Below are 17654 nucleotides of genomic sequence, written 5' to 3' on the forward strand. Positions count from 1 at the left end.
TGCAAAAAGATGCTGTAATGTAATTTTTTTACAAAATGTTTAAAGTTTTTTTATTTTTTCTACCAAATATAAAAACTTTACGCTATAAATTAATCTAAACAAGGAAAATTTTCAAAGGGTCAAGAAATACCCTTTAAAGGGACACTGAACGTGATTCAGATAGAGCGTTAAATTTTAAGCAACTTTCTAATTTACTCCTATTATCAAATTTTCTTCATTTTCTTGGTATCTTTATTTGAAATGCAAGAATGTAAGTTTAGATGCCGGCCCATTTTTGGTGATAAACCTCGGTTGTCCTTGCTGATTGGTGGATAAATTCATCCACCAATAAAAAAGTGCTGTCCAGAGTACTGAACCAAAAAACTTAGACACCTTCTTTTTCAAATAAAGATAGCAAGAGAATGAAGAAAAAGTGATAATAGGAGTAAATTAGAAAGTTGCTTAAAATTGCTGCTCTATCTGAATCACAAAAGAAAAATTTGGGTTCAGTGTCCCTTTAAGGTGGATATTGAAGGCAAAACAGCGCAATGAAAATAATTTAAATATGTTTTGATTTACAAAAAATTAAAGGGTCATAAAACCTTTTTTTTAACCTGTAAAGGGACATGAAACCCCAAAAACTTATTTCATGATTTAGAAAGAGAATAAAATGTAAAAAAAAGTTTCCAATTCACTTGTATTATTTAATTTGTTTTGTTCTCATGTCATTCTTTGTTGAAGTGATACCTAGGTAGGTAGCGTGCACATACATGGAGCACTACACAACTGGAAATAGTGCTGCCATCTAGTGCTCTTGCTAATGTATAACATTAGTACTACATGACAGGAAATAGTGCTGCCATCTAGTGCTCTTGCTAATGTATAACATTAGTACTACATGACAGGAAATAGTGCTGCCATCTAGTGCTCTTGCTAATGTATAACATTAGTATTACATGACAGGAAATAGTGCTGCCATCTAGTGCTCTTGCTAATGTATAACATTAGTATTACATGACTGGAAATAGTGCGGCCATCTAGTGCTCTTGCTAATGTATAACATTAGTACTACATGACAGGAAATAGTGCTGCCCTCTAGTGCTCTTGCTAATGTATAACATTAGTACTACATGACAGGAAATAGTGCTGCCATCTAGTGCTCTTGCTAATGTATAACATTAGCACTACATGACAGGAAATAGTGCTGCCATCTAGTGCTCTTGCTAATGTATAACATTAGTACTACATGACAGGAAATAGTGCTGCCATCTAGTGCTCTTGCTAATGTATAATATTAGTACTACATGACAGGAAATAGTGCTGCCATCTAGTGCTCTTGCTAATGTATAACATTAGTACTACATGACAGGAAATAGTGCTGCCATCTAGTGCTCTTGCTAATGTATAACATTAGTACTACATGACAGGAAATAGTGCTGTCATCTAGTGCTTGTGCTAATGTATAACATTAGTACTACATGACAGGAAATAGTGCTGCCATCTAGTGCTCTTGCTAATGTATAACATTAGTACTACATGACAGGAAATAGTGCTGCCATCTAGTGCTCTTGCTAATGTATAACAGTGCTACATGACAGGAAATAGTGCTGCCATCTAGTGCTCTTGCTAATGTATTACATTGTTGCAAAACTGCTGCCATACTATATGCTGCAGACACGTACACGCTCCTGAACTTACTGTCTTGTTTAACTTACTGTCTTGTTTTTCAACAAAGGATAACAAGAAAACAAAGAAAATTTGATCATAGACATAAAATGGAAAGTATTTTACCATCACTTTAAAGGAATAGTCTAGTCAAAATTAAACTTTCATGACTCAGTTTTAAGCAACTTTCTAATTTACTCCTATTATCAAATTTTCTTCGTTCTCTTTGTATCTTTGTATCTTTATTTGAAAAAGCAAGAATTTAAGCTTAGGAGCTGGACCATTTTTGGTTCAGCACCTGGGTACAGCTTGTTGATTGGTGGCTACATTTAGACACAAATCAGCAAGAGCTACCCACGTTTTGAACCAAAAAATGGGCTGGCTCCTACGCTTACATTTCTGCTTTTTCAAATAAAGATACAAAAAGAATGATGAAAAATTGATAATTGGAGTAAATTAGAAAGTTGCTTAAAATTGTCTGCTCTATCTGAATCATGAAAGTTTAATTTTGACTAGACTGTTCCTTTAAAGGGACATGATACCCCATATTTTTTTCCATGTTTCAGATAGAGCATGCAATCAAGCATGGATGTAAGCTGAGGAACGTGCACATGTCTGGAGCACTATATGGTAGCAGGTTTGCAAAAATGTTATCCATTTGCAAGAGCACTAGATGGCAGCACTATTTCCTGTCATGTAGAACTAATGTTATACATTAGCAAGAGCACTAGATAGCAGCACTATTTCCTGTCATGTAGAACTAATGTTATACATTAGCAAGAGCACTAGATGGCAGCACTATTTCCTGTCATGTAGTACTAATGTTATACATCAGCAAGAGCACTAGATGGCAGCACTATTTCCTGTCATGTAGTACTAATGTTATACATTTGCAAGAGCACTAGATGGCAGCATTATATCCTGTCATGTAGTACTAATGTTATACATTAGCAAGAGCACTAGATGGCAGCACTATTTCCTGTCATGTAGAACTAATGTTATACATTAGCAAGAGCACTAGATGGCAGCACTATTTCCTGTCATGTAGTGCTAATGTTATACAATAGCAGGAGCACTAGATGGCAGCACTATTTCCTGTCATGCAGTACTAATGTTATACATTAGCAAGAGCACTAGATGGTAGCACTAATTCCTGTCATGTAGTGCTAATATTATACATTAGCAAGAGCCCTAGATTGCAGCACTATTTCCTGTCATGTAGTGCTAATGTTATACATTAGAAAGAGCACTAGATGGCAGCATTATTTCCTGTCATGTAGTGCTAATGTTATACATTAGCAAGAGCACTAGATGGCAGCACTATTTCCTGTCATGTAGTGCTAATGTTATACAATAGCAGGAGCACTAGAGGGCAGCACTATTTCCTGTCATGTAGTACTAATGTTATACAATAGCAAGAGCACTAGATGGCAGCACTAGTTCCTGTCATGTAGTACTAATGTTATACATCAGCAAGACCACTAGATGGCAGCACTATTTCCTGTCATGTAGTACTAATGTTATACATTAGCAAGAGCACTAGATGGCAGCACTATACACTACCATGTGGTGCTACCTAGGTATCTCTTCAACACAGAATATCATGGGAGCGAAGCAAATTTGTTAATATAAGTAAATTTGAAACTTTTTTTATAATCATATGCTCTGTCTGAATCACAAAATGCTTTATTCATTCCCAAATTTGATGCTTTAGAACCATTTCTGTGTCCATGTGTGTCATGCAAAAACATTGCAAATCTTTAAAGAACATAAAAAAAAATATATAGCTTCAATATGCTCATAAATAACTCGCACTTTGCGTGCAAGTCCAGTGTGAGATGTTGTTTGAAGTCCAGTGAAACTCCACTGCGGTAACGCTCAGCCAGAGCTAGTGTGTCACAAGACCTGCTCGAGGGTGTTACTGTGAACAAAGATGATTTGTGGAACAATATTTGTGACAGGGGATTTGAAATGAACTAATTTTAACTCAGTATGCTAAAAATCCAGTATATAAACACCTTTAGCTCTTTTTGTTTGTTAAAAAAAATTGACTCATCTTCTGGGTTCAAATGATTTTAAAGGAAGTTAATCTCATAATATTAGTATCATACATATTGAAGTGCATTGTTTAAAGGGACATTAAACACTAAATAATTGCTAGAAAGAATGATGCATTAAAAGAAAAGATTAGAATAACATGTAGATGTATTTTTAAAAGTTTTATTAGTTGTTTAAATATTGACAAAATAAGTGTGACATTTTAGTGTCTATGAAACAATGGGAGCTGCCATGTTGTAACTTAGGCTACCTTCTCTGCTGTGGCCAATTAGGGACAGTTATAAATAGGTTAGTAGAGTGTGCAGCCAATGGCTGTGGGGAATATAACAGTGTTCTGCACTTCCATTTCTAACAGGAACTAAAATGCTCAAAATTTCAGAATGGAATTACAGGGAAAGGGGACAAAATAAATAATGAAAGTAAAGTTTTTTTTATATATACAGTTAATCATTTTATATTACCATCACAAAGGGTGTAATGTCCTTTTAAATAAATTAAAACATTTTTTTTGCATGGAAAATAATAAGGTTAAAGGGACATGAATGTGCAAAAAGAAAATGCTCTAATGTATTTAGGGGGTTAAACTCAGCCTCTAAGCAGCAATACACTACTGGGAGCTAGCTGAACACATCTGGTGAGCCAATGATGAGAGGCATAGGAGAGCAGCCACCAATTAGCTGCTAGCTCCCAGTTAGTACATTGTTGCTTCTGAGCCTACCTATGTATGCTCTTGAAGCAATCAGAACAAAGCAAATTTGATAATAGAAGTAAATTGAAAAGTGTCTTAAAATTACATGCTCTGTCTGATCCATGATTTTAAAACTAATTAAAACATGTACATTTGTATACAAAAATGGTCCCTAGGAACAAATTGCTTACTTCTATGACTAAGTGCAGAGGGAGGTGCGAAACGGGGGAGGTGCAAAACGCGTACGGTATCTGGTGGATAATCCCTCCTTGAGTACTTATTTTTAAATTTTGCCAATAAAGTATTTTTTATTTTAACTATTGAGGATTGCGGCAGTACTTTTTGCTACTGATTGCTTAAAGGACCAGTTAATACAGTAGATTTGCAAACTTAACAAATGCATGATAAAAAGACAATGCAATAGCACTTAATCTGAACTTTAAATGAGTAGTAGATTTTTTTCTGACAAATTACAAAGTTATGACTATTTCCACTCCTCCTGTATCATGTGACAGACATCAGCCAATCACAAATGCATGTAAGTATAGTTTGTGAATTCTTGCACATGCTCAGTAGGAGCTGGTGACTCAAAAAGTGTAAATATAAATAGACTGTGCACATTTTGTTAATGGAAGTAAATTGGAAAGTTGTTTAAAATTCCATGCTCTATCTGAATCATAAAAGTTTAATTTTGAGCTGAGTGTTTCTTTAATGGCTGATGAAGAACCTTTTTGCAGAAATGTTGGTACATAGAATGTCATTTTTAGTAGCAAATGGGGTTTAAAGGAACATGAAACTTCATATAGAACATACAAATTTAAACAACTTCCCAATTTAATTATATTATCTAACGCTTGGTACCATTTACTGAAGAGCATATGTATTTAGGCTTAGGAGCTGTGAGCTAGCTGCTGATTGGTGCCTGCACATATATGCCTCTTGTCAAGGTGTTCAGTTAGCTCCCAGTACTACATTGCAGCTCTTTTAAAAAAAAAAAGGATACTGTGAGAATTAAAGGGACAGTCTACACCAGAATTGTTATTGTTTTAAAAGATAGATAATCCCTTTATTACCCATTCTCCAGTTTTGCATAACCAACACAGTTATAATAATATACTTTTAACCTCTGTGATTATCTTGTATCTAAGCCTCTGCAAACTGCCCCTTTATTTCAGTTCTTTTGACAGACTTACAGTTTAGCCAATCAGTGCCTGCTCCCAGATAACTTCACGTGCACGAGCACAGTGTTATCTATATGAAATACATGAACTAACACCCTCTAGTGGTGAAAAACTGTTAAAATGCATTCTGAAAAGAGGTGGCCTTCAAGGTCTAAGAAATTAGCATATGAACCTCCTAGGTTAAGCTTTCAACTAAGAATACCAAGAGAACAAAGCAAAATTGGTGATAAAAGTAAATTGGAATATTGTTTAAAATTACATGCCCTATCTGAATCATGAAAGTTTTTTTTGGCCTAGACTGTCCCTTTAAGGAAAATTGATAAAATAAGTAAATTGGAAAGTTGTTTAAAATGTGGGCTTCATATCAGCTTTATGTTGACTAAGGGGTGAAAAATATTACATTTTGCCCTGTACATTTTTTCAGGTAACCATAATTAAAAAAAAATGAACAATTCAAACTTAAAGGGACATGAAACCCAATCTTTTCTTTCATGATTCAGATACAGCATACAGTTTGCATTAACTTTCCAATTTACCTAGCAAGTTGTACAAATACTATTGCACAAGCTACTTGTCAGCTACCCCTATACACTTGTATAGAATCCCCTCTTACACACACCAGCTGCCGCTATACACTTGTATAGAATCCCCTCTTACACACACCAGCTGCCGCTATACACTTGTATAGAATCCCCTCTCACACACACCAGCTGCCGGTATACACTTGTATAGAATCCCCTCTCACACACACCAGCTGCCCCTATACACTTATATAGAATTACCTCTTACACACACCAGCTGCCGCTATACACTTATATAGAATTACCTCTTACACACACCAGCTGCCGCTATACACTTATATAGAATTACCTCTTACACACACCAGCTGCCCCTATACACTTATATAGAATTACCTCTTACACACACCAGCTGCCGCTATACACTTATATAGAATTACCTCTTACACACACCAGCTGCCCCTATACACTTATATAGAATTACCTCTTACACACACCAGCTGTCGCTATACACTTATATAGAATTACCTCTTACACACACCAGCTGCCGCTATACACTTATATAGAATTACCTCTTACACACACCAGCTGCCCCTATACACTTATATAGAATTACCTCTTACACACACCAGCTGCCCCTATACACTTATATAGAATTACCTCTTTCACACACCAGCTGCCGCTATACACTTATATAGAATCCCCTCTTACACACACCAGCTGCCGGTATACACTTGTATAGAATCCCCTCTTACACACACCAGCTGCCGCTATACACTTATATAGAATTACCTCTTACACACACCAGCTGCCGCTATACACTTGTATAGAATTATCTCTTACACACATCAGCTGCCGCCATACACTTATATAGAATTACCTCTTACACACACCAGCTGCCGCTATACACTTATATAGAATTACCTCTTTCACACACCAGCTGCCGCTATACACTTATATAGAATTATCTCTTACACACACCAGCTGCCGCTATACACTTATATAGAATTACCTCTTACACACATCAGCTGCCGCTATACACTTATATAGAATTACCTCTTACACACACCAGCTGCCGCTATACACTTATATAGAATCCCCTCTTACACACACCAGCTGCCCCTATACACTTATATAGAATTACCTCTTTCACACACCAGCTGCCGCTATACACTTATATAGAATTACCTCTTTCACACACCAGCTGCCGCTATACACTTATATAGAATTACCTCTTTCACACACCAGCTGCCGCTATACAGTTATATAGAATTACCTCTTACACACACCAGCTGCCGCTATACACTTATATAGAATTACCTCTCACACACACCAGCTGCCGGTATACACTTATATAGAATCCCCTCTCACACACACCAGCTGGTCCTATACACTTGTATAGAATTACCTCTCACACACACCAGCTGCCCCTATACACTTGTATAGAATTACCTCTTACACACACCAGCTGCCGCTATACACTTATATAGAATTACCTCTTACACACACCAGCTGCCGCTATACACTTATAAAGAATTACCTCTTACACACACCAGCTGCCGCTATACACTTATATAGAATTACCTCTTACACACACCAGCTGCCGCTATACACTTATATAGAATTACCTCTTACACACACCAGCTGCCGCTATACACTTATATAGAATTACCTCTTACACACACCAGCTGCCCCTATACACTTATATAGAATTACCTCTTTCACACACCAGCTGCCGCTATACACTTATATAGAATCCCCTCTTACACACACCAGCTGCCGGTATACACTTGTATAGAATCCCCTCTTACACACACCAGCTGCCGCTATACACTTATATAGAATTACCTCTTACACACACCAGCTGCCGCTATACACTTATATAGAATCCCCTCTTAGACACACCAGCTGCCGCTATACACTTATATAGAATCCCCTCTTACACACACCAGCTGCCCCTATACACTTATATAGAATTACCTCTTTCACACACCAGCTGCCGCTATACACTTATATAGAATTACCTCTTTCACACACCAGCTGCCGCTATACAGTTATATAGAATTACCTCTTACACACACCAGCTGCCGCTATACACTTATATAGAATTACCTCTTACACACACCAGCTGCCGCTATACACTTATATAGAATTACCTCTTACACACACCAGCTGCCGCTATACACTTATATAGAATTACCTCTTACACACACCAGCTGTCGCTATACACTTATATAGAATTACCTCTTACACACATCAGCTGCCGCCATACACTTATATAGAATTACCTCTTACACACACCAGCTGCCGCTATACACTTATATAGAATTACCTCTTTCACACACCAGCTGCCGCTATACACTTATATAGAATTATCTCTTACACACACCAGCTGCCGCTATACACTTATATAGAATTACCTCTTACACACATCAGCTGCCGCTATACACTTATATAGAATTACCTCTTACACACACCAGCTGCCGCTATACACTTATATAGAATCCCCTCTTACACACACCAGCTGCCGCTATACACTTATATAGAATCCCCTCTTACACACACCAGCTGCCCCTATACACTTATATAGAATTACCTCTTTCACACACCAGCTGCCGCTATACACTTATATAGAATTACCTCTTTCACACACCAGCTGCCGCTATACAGTTATATAGAATTACCTCTTACACACACCAGCTGCCGCTATACACTTATATAGAATTACCTCTCACACACACCAGCTGCCGGTATACACTTATATAGAATCCCCTCTCACACACACCAGCTGGTCCTATACACTTGTATAGAATTACCTCTCACACACACCAGCTGCCCCTATACACTTGTATAGAATTACCTCTTACACACACCAGCTGCCGCTATACACTTATATAGAATTACCTCTTACACACACCAGCTGCCGCTATACACTTATATAGAATTACCTCTTTCACACACCAGCTGCCGCTATACAGTTATATAGAATTACCTCTTACACACACCAGCTGCCGCTATACACTTATATAGAATTACCTCTTACACACACCAGCTGCCGCTATACAGTTATATAGAATCCCCTCTTACACACACCAGCTGCCCCTATACACTTGTATAGAATCCCCTCTCACACACACCAGCTGCCCCTATACACTTATATAGAATTACCTCTTACACACACCAGCTGCCGCTATACAGTTATATAGAATTACCTCTTACACACACCAGCTGCCGCTATACACTTATATAGAATTACCTCTTACACACACCAGCTGCCCCTATACACTTATATAGAATTACCTCTTACACACACCAGCTGCCGCTATACAGTTATATAGAATTACCTCTTACACACACCAGCTGCCGCTATACACTTATATAGAATTACCTCTTACACACACCAGCTGCCCCTATACACTTATATAGAATTACCTCTTACACACACCAGCTGCCCCTATACACTTATATAGAATTACCTCTTACACACACCAGCTGCCCCTATACACTTATATAGAATTACCTCTTTCACACACCAGCTGCCGCTATACACTTATATAGAATCCCCTCTTACACACACCAGCTGCCGCTATACACTTATATAGAATTACCTCTTTCACACACCAGCTGCCGCTATACACTTATATAGAATCCCCTCTTACACACACCAGCTGCCCCTATACACTTGTATAGAATTATCTCTTACACACATCAGCTGCCGCTATACAGTTATATAGAATTACCTCTTACACACATCAGCTGCCGCTATACAGTTATATAGAATTACCTCTTACACACACCAGCTGCCGCTATACACTTATATAGAATTACCTCTTACACACACCAGCTGCCGCTATACACTTATATAGAATCCCCTCTTACACACACCAGCTGGTCCTATACACAAGTCAAAGTAAACTTTTATGATTCAGATAGAACAGCAGTTTTAAGACACTTTCCAATTTCCATGATCACATTTTGTAGTCTTTTTTATATTCACACTTTCTGGTGAACAAGATCCTAGTACTGAGCATGTGCACAAGTTCATGTATACTAGTCTGCGATTGGCTGATATCTGTCACATGATACAGGGGGGCGGAAAATGGGAGAAAAAATTAATTTGTGAGAAAACAAATCTACTGCTTATTTGTAATTCAGAGTAGGTATTAAATCATTGTCGCTTTATTATGGACTTGTTAATTATGCAATTCTACTGTTGTATTGAGTGGTCCTTTAAGGCTAAACACACATGTATACACACTCACAGACATACACACACACCACTCACACAAACACTCATACAGTGGTCCTTTAAGGCTAAACACACATGTATACACACTCACAGACATACACACACACCACTCACACAAACACTCATACAGTGGTCTATACACACTCACAGACATACACACACACCACTCACACAAACACTCATACAGTGGTCCTTTAAGGCTAAACACACATGTATACACACTCACAGACATACACACACACCACTCACACAAACACTCATACAGTGGTCCATACACACACGACATACACAAAGACACAAGCACTCTGCACACACATATCGCACAAACACTTTTTCTGAACCCTCCTTGCGCACAAACACGCCAACTGCACCCATATACTTCTTCAGAACGTACCTATAAAAGTCGTTCAGGTGAATTAATAGGATTATGATGTAACATCCTGGGACACCAAGAAATGTTGTTTACCAATTTATATGAACCCTGTATAATTATCTTGTCACTAACATACACTGAGGTGAGGTAGCCGTTAATTAAAAGCTTCCTTCACACTTCTGTAACCTAGAAAACACGTTGCTTAAGTTACACATCTTATGCATGTTAGAGCCAAGTGTGATATCAGTAATTCATGTCTGTAATTGCTGCAAAACACTGACATCATCTCTTACCCACCCAGACCCTCTTTGTACCTTTTATCTGATTAAGATGAAGGATTAAATTTAAGATGTTTTGTTCCTGCCAAGAAATAGGTGAAGACTATTCTGCTGTTTGCTAAAGACTTTGTTTTTAAAGTTGGTTAAAGGGATACTAAACCCAATTATTTTCTTTCATGATTCAGATAGAGCATGCAATTTTAAGCAACTTTCCAATTAACTCCTATTATCAATTTTTATTTGTTCTCTTGCTATCTTTATTTAAAAAGCAGGAATGTGATTCATAGGAGCCGGCGCATTTTTGGTTGAGAACCTGGGTTATGCTTGCTTATTGGTGGGTAAATGTAAGCCTCCAATAAGCAAACGCTATCCATGGTGCTGAACCTACAATGCGCTGGCTGCTAAGATTTACATTCCTGCTTTTAAAATAAAGATAGCAAGAGAACAAAGAAAAAATGATAATAGGAGTAAATTAGAAAGTTGATTAAAATGTCATGCTTTATCTGAATCATGAAAGAAAAAATTTGGGTTCAGTGTCCCTTTAATACTACAGTCTTTTATTTTTTGTTCCCGTAGTACATTCTTGCGATATACAGTAAAGCTTGTTTAAAAAATATGTAGGATCAAATAGTTGTGTAGAGTGTCGACTAAACCAGAAGACAAGATTATTTAGGGGGGGAAATCAGGACAAATATGTTTTAAAAAAGTATTATCCTCAACAGACTTGAAACCCAATTGACTTCTATTATCGGATTTGCTTCATTCTCTTGGTATTCTCTGTTGAAGGAATGCTGATGAGCCAATTACAAGAGTCATATACAGAATGTGTAGCCACTAATCAGCACATTAGTAATGCATTGCTACTCCAAGAGAACAAAGCAAATTAGATAACAGACATAAAATGCATAGTTATCTAAAATGTCATGCCCTATCTGAATAATGAACGTTTCACTTTGACTATACTATCTTTTTAAAGGGACGTTAAAGTAAAAATTAAAGGGGTAGTAAAATGTATATAATTTCTCCATTAATTTTATCCTTGGGGAGAGGATTTGCTATAACAAGTTTATATAAAAGTATAATATTTTTAGCTGAGAAATATGTATTCATCTAGTGCCCCCAGCTTCCTCTCCTGGACACGCTTTTTTTTTAATTAAAATTATCAGCATGGTTAACTGCCATCCCCCATTTTTACTCTGTATGCCTGTATAATCTGCTAACTTTACAGGAGTGCGCCAGGAAAAAAGATTAAGGTGAGAGGTCGTCTTCGGATTTGCAGAACCAATCCATGCCTAGGGGAACAACTGAAGACTGATTGTAAAAATAATTTTGAGCTACAAATATGAAGAATCCATACATTTAAACTAATGTAATACAGATTATTCACACAGATTATACACTAAATGTAGCTACCAATCAGCAAAGCGCTACCCAGGGTTCTGAACCAAAGCTCCTAAGCTTACATTCCTCCTTTTTCAAATAAAGATACCAAGAGTACGAACAATTAATAATAGGAGTAAATTAAAAAGTTGCTTAAAATGGCAGCTCTATCTAAATCATGAAAGGAAAAAAATTGGGTTTCATATCCCTTTAAGATTGTCCCTTGTCTGTAGACAGTAAATTTTGTGTGCATTGCAGTACTCCCATCAGAGAGGGCGCTGTGATATATTTCTTATTACTTACAGAATGTAATTCTTTGGAATTCTGTTACACTGAAGTTCAGCAGTGAGGTCAGGTAAGGGGGAAGTCATGTGATATATAATACCAGGGAGGTTAGGCAGCTCAATGGTGTTGCACAGATTGTAACATATTTAATCCCCCCCCCCCCTTGTATACACTGAGGAATTGCTTAGTATGGGCTTAAAGGGACAGTCTACTCCAGAATTGTTATTGTCTAAAAAGATAGACAATCCCTTTATTACCCATTTCCCAGTTTTGCATAACCAACACAATTATATTAATATACTTTTTACCTCTGTGATTATCTTGTATTTAAGCCTCTACAGACTGACCCCTTATTTCAGTTCCTTTGACAGACTTGCATTTTAGCCAATCGGCGCTGACTCATAAATAACTCCATTGTATGAGCACAATATTATCTATATGGCCTACATGAACTAACGCCCTCTAGCTGATTTAGCTGAGTCTCATTGCTGCGTGAGAACAGTTTCTTAGTAACTTAGGAGGCATTTTTTTTATTCACAACAGTATTACATTATTTTCCTCTGGATATTCCAGCCAAAATTGGAAACCACATGGGTGCATTTCGGTATTTAACAGAAGCAGTTTTGTAATATACATGCATTAGCAAAAATGCTTCTAATAAAAGCTATAGCTGTTTCAAAAGTGTATTTAAGTATGCACCGTGCACCAGCATTTTACACACAACACTTGTTCAGAGAGCCTAAGGTGCCTGTACCATCTGTTAATGACTCAATTTGATAATTGTTGACATGATACAAGCCCCACTGATGATCTGAGCATCTGCAGTATTTAACATGTGGGTGCAGTGACAATATCTAGCTATGCTTCACATGCACTTGCAGAGGAAAATGCTAACACTAAAGCAGTGATAACGTTTACTAGAAGCATTTTTGCTAATACATGTATATTGCTAATATGTTTCTATTCAAAGATCTAATTAATCTATGGGCATTTACATTTTAACCGGAATGTCCCTTTAAGGGGAACTATCCTTCAAATAGAAATTTCTTATGGATCTTGCATTGAAAGCGAACTTTGCACGACTGATATTTTCACTTTTTGTATTTTTTTTAATGCATTTATTTTGTGAATCTGACACAGGAGTGTGTTAAATATACATTTTTATTTGATATAAAACTACTTGTACAGACATTTTGCAGGGTTGGGTAAGACCTCTGCCTATGTCCTTGTCTATCAGACCGTCTGTCTGTCCAACAGTTTTTTTTAATCGTTCTACCCATGCCTACGAATGCTATAGGCTCTCACTGTGTATAGTGTATCTGTCTAGCCTGCCTATCTATGTCTGCCTGAGTTTCTCTTCATATTACATGTGTCCCATATGAGCTACAGCAGCAGGTGGTGCAAGTGACGGGGGCGGAGGGGAGACGCAGAGACTGGGGAAAGTGGAATACATTTTGGAAGTGAAAAAGAACAAGGGACATTAAGGATTCGTAGGGAAGGAGAAAAGCTAAACTCAACAGAGCGACTGCGTGAAAGGGGAAGAGATACCGTGACGGGCAGAAAGTTATGGGGAAATGGATAGAGAGTTAGATTTTGGGAGAAATAAGTGGTTTTAAAGAAAAAGGGAGACATTAAGACCTGGGAGAAAACAAACCAGGGGAACCACGAGGGTGAAGAGAGGAGATACAGAAAAACAGGATTTGAGAAATTCTGGGGAAAATAAGGAAATTTGGTAAAGTAAATATCACCTCTATAGGATAAAGAAATTAGTGTAGTAAATCTATAAAGACTAAGAAGTAAATAAAAAATACAACTGAGAGTAAGGAAGAGAAACCTAAACAGCTGATCATATAGACTTATGTTATGTAAGCCATATAGAGTATGTTAGGGTCAGTATAGGGGAATATTCTATATTCATCCTATAGGACTGGTCCCCACGTGGGAAACACCCATTTGGCAAGAGATTCCAGAATACCACGGTCTCCCTTACTCTATAAATCACATGTTTATGCCATAGGAGAGGACCCTGAGATTTTTTGGGATTCTAAAGGTGGTGCGAATAAAGATTACCAAAGCATATACAGGGATAAGGAAGAAATTGGACTCCAAAGTCAACAGATATTGTGAGTATGATATTTTTTCATTTTATAAAGTGGCAAATCCTGTATGAATACATGCAAGTAATTTATAAAGAAAGCTAAAATAGGGCTTTACCTATATTTATTTAGATGGCAAAACTGAATGTAATGTTCCCAGGTTTTGTAGGTTATTCAGTTTTGGTACAAACACATATTTAGTTCATTCCTCTTAAAAATGACAGTGTTTACTGATCTAACACACCTTATCTATTTCTATCTATCTGTCTGTCAGTCTGTCTATCCAGCTGTCTTTCTATCTTATCTATCTTCTATCTATATATATTTTGCCTATCTATCTATCTATCTATCTATCTATCTATCTATCTATCTATCTATCTATCTATCTGTCTGTTCATCTATCTTATCTATCTTCTGTCGGTCTATATTTACATCATCTATCTATAATCTATCTCTATCAATCATCTATCTATCATATATCTATTAGTCTGTCTATCCATATTTTATGTCTAACTATCTATCTATCTATCTATCTATTTATCTATCATCTATCTATATCTATCTATCTATCTATCTATCTATCACAAATAACTCTGTTTTATTACTCAGCAATACTCAGAATCGTAGGTATTATGATCTTGGCAGAAAGTTCCTTTTATTGTGCACATTGTTTTTCTATAAGATGCTTTGATTACAGGACTCTACCTTTTTGTCTATGATATAAACAAAATCTTATTTATATAATCCATTTATTAGTTATAAAAATGCTTTACATGTATCACATATATGAGAGTTTTATAAAAAAAAATATATAATATGGTATTAATAAAATAGATTTTTCATAAACTCACAGTTACTATGTTAAAGTCAGACATAAGATCACATTCCAGTTATTAATTCCAGAAAGTTAATTTCAGTCTACATAGGAAGTCAAAGATAAAAGATATGAAGCCTAATGTGTTTCCTTCATGATTCAGATTAAGCAGCAATTTTAAACAACTTTCTAATTTAGTTTTATTATCATTTTTTCCCCCTTACTCTTAGTGTCCTTTGTTGAAAAGCAAAGAAGGTAAGCTTAGGAGTATGCACGTATCTGGTACACTATATGGCAGCAGTATTGCAAGAATGTTATACATTAGCAAGAGCACTAGATGGCAGCACTATTTCCTGTCATGTAGTACTAATGTTATACATTAGCAAGAGCACTAGATGGCAGCACTATTTCCTGTCATGTAGTACTAATGTTATACATTAGCAAGAGCACTAGATGGCAGCACTATTTCCTGTTATGTAGTACTAATGTTATACATTAGCAAGAGCACTAGATGGCAGCACTATTTCCTGTTATGTAGTACTAATGTTATACATTAGCAAGAGCACTAGATGGCAGCACTATTTCCTGTCATGTAGTACTAATGTTATACATTAATAAGAGCACTAGAGGGCAGCACTATTTCCTGTCATGTAGTGCTAATCTTATACATTAGCAAGAGCACTAGATGGCAGCACTATTTCCTGTCATGTAGTACTAATGTTATACATTAACAAGAGCACTAGATGACAGCACTATTTCCTGTCATGTAGTACTAATCTTATACATTAGCAAGAGCATTAGATGGCAGCACTATTTCCTGTCATGTAGTACTAATGTTATACATTAGCAAGAGCACTAGATGGCAGCACTATTTCCTGTCATGTAGTGCTAATGTTATACATTAGCAAGAGCACTAGATAACAGCACTATTTCCTGTCATGTAGTACTAATGTTATACATTAGCAAGAGCACTAGATAACAGCACTATTTCCTGTCATGTAGTACTAATGTTATACGTTAGCAAGAGCACTAGAGGGCAGCACTATTTCCTGTTATGTAGTACTAATGTTATATATTAGCAAGAGTACTAGAGGGCAGCACTATTTCCTGTTATGTAGTACTAATGTTATATATTAGCAAGAGCACTAGATGGCAGCACTATTTCCTGTTATGTAGTACTAATGTTATATATTAGCAAGAGCACTAGATGGCAGCACTATTTCCTGTCATGTAGTACTAATGTTATACATTAGCAAGAGCACTAGATGGCAGCACTATTTCCTGTCATGTAGTGCTAATGTTATACATTAGCAAGAGCACTAGATGGCAGCACTATTTCCTGTCATGTAGTGCTAATGTTATACATTAGCAAGAGCACTAGAGGGCAGCACTATTTCCTGTCATGTAGTACTAATGTTATACATTAGCAAGAGCACTAGATGGCAGCACTATTTCCTGTCATGAAGTACTAATGTTATACATTAGCAAGAGCACTAGATGGCAGCACTATTTCCTGTCATGTAGTACTAATGTTATACATTAGCAAGAGCACTAGATGGCAGCACTATTTCCTGTCATGTAGTACTAATGTTATACATTAGCAAGAGCACTAGAGGGCAGCACTATTTCCTGTCATGTAGTACTAATGTTATACATAAGCAAGAGCACTAGATGGCAGCACTATTTCCTGTCATGTAGTACTAATGTTATACATTAGCAAGAGCACTAGAGGGCAGCACTATTTCCTGTCATGTAGTACTAATGTTATACATTAGCAAGAGCACTTGATGGCAGTACTATTTCCTGTCATGTAGTACTAATGTTATACATTAGCAAGAGCACTAGATGGCAGCACTATTTCCTGTCATGTAGTGCTAATGTTATACATTAACAAGAGCACTAGATGGCAGCACTATTTCCTGTAATGTAGTACTAATGTTATACATTAGCAAGAGCACTAGAGGGCAGCACTATTTCCTGTCATGTAGTGCTAATGTTATACATTAACAAGAGCACTAGAGGGCAGCACTATTTCCTGTCATGTAGTACTAATGTTATACATTAGCAAGATCACTAGAGGGCAGCACTAT

The 17654-nt window shown here is 36.8% G+C and overlaps 1 protein-coding gene across 1 annotated transcript in view; it reads left to right on the top strand.

Moving 5' to 3' along the window:
• The first annotated feature begins 14054 nt into the window (after positions 1 to 14054).
• The window catches only part of DDR1 (discoidin domain receptor tyrosine kinase 1), a 136463-nt gene continuing 132863 nt past the window's right edge, over positions 14055 to 17654 (top strand). The window contains exon 1 of the mRNA XM_053722038.1: positions 14055 to 14777. The gene's annotated coding sequence lies outside the window, so the exon portion shown is untranslated. The remainder of the gene's footprint in view (positions 14778 to 17654) is intronic.

The sequence above is a fragment of the Bombina bombina genome, chromosome 7 (assembly GCF_027579735.1).
Source record: "Bombina bombina isolate aBomBom1 chromosome 7, aBomBom1.pri, whole genome shotgun sequence".
NCBI lineage: Eukaryota > Metazoa > Chordata > Amphibia > Anura > Bombinatoridae > Bombina > Bombina bombina.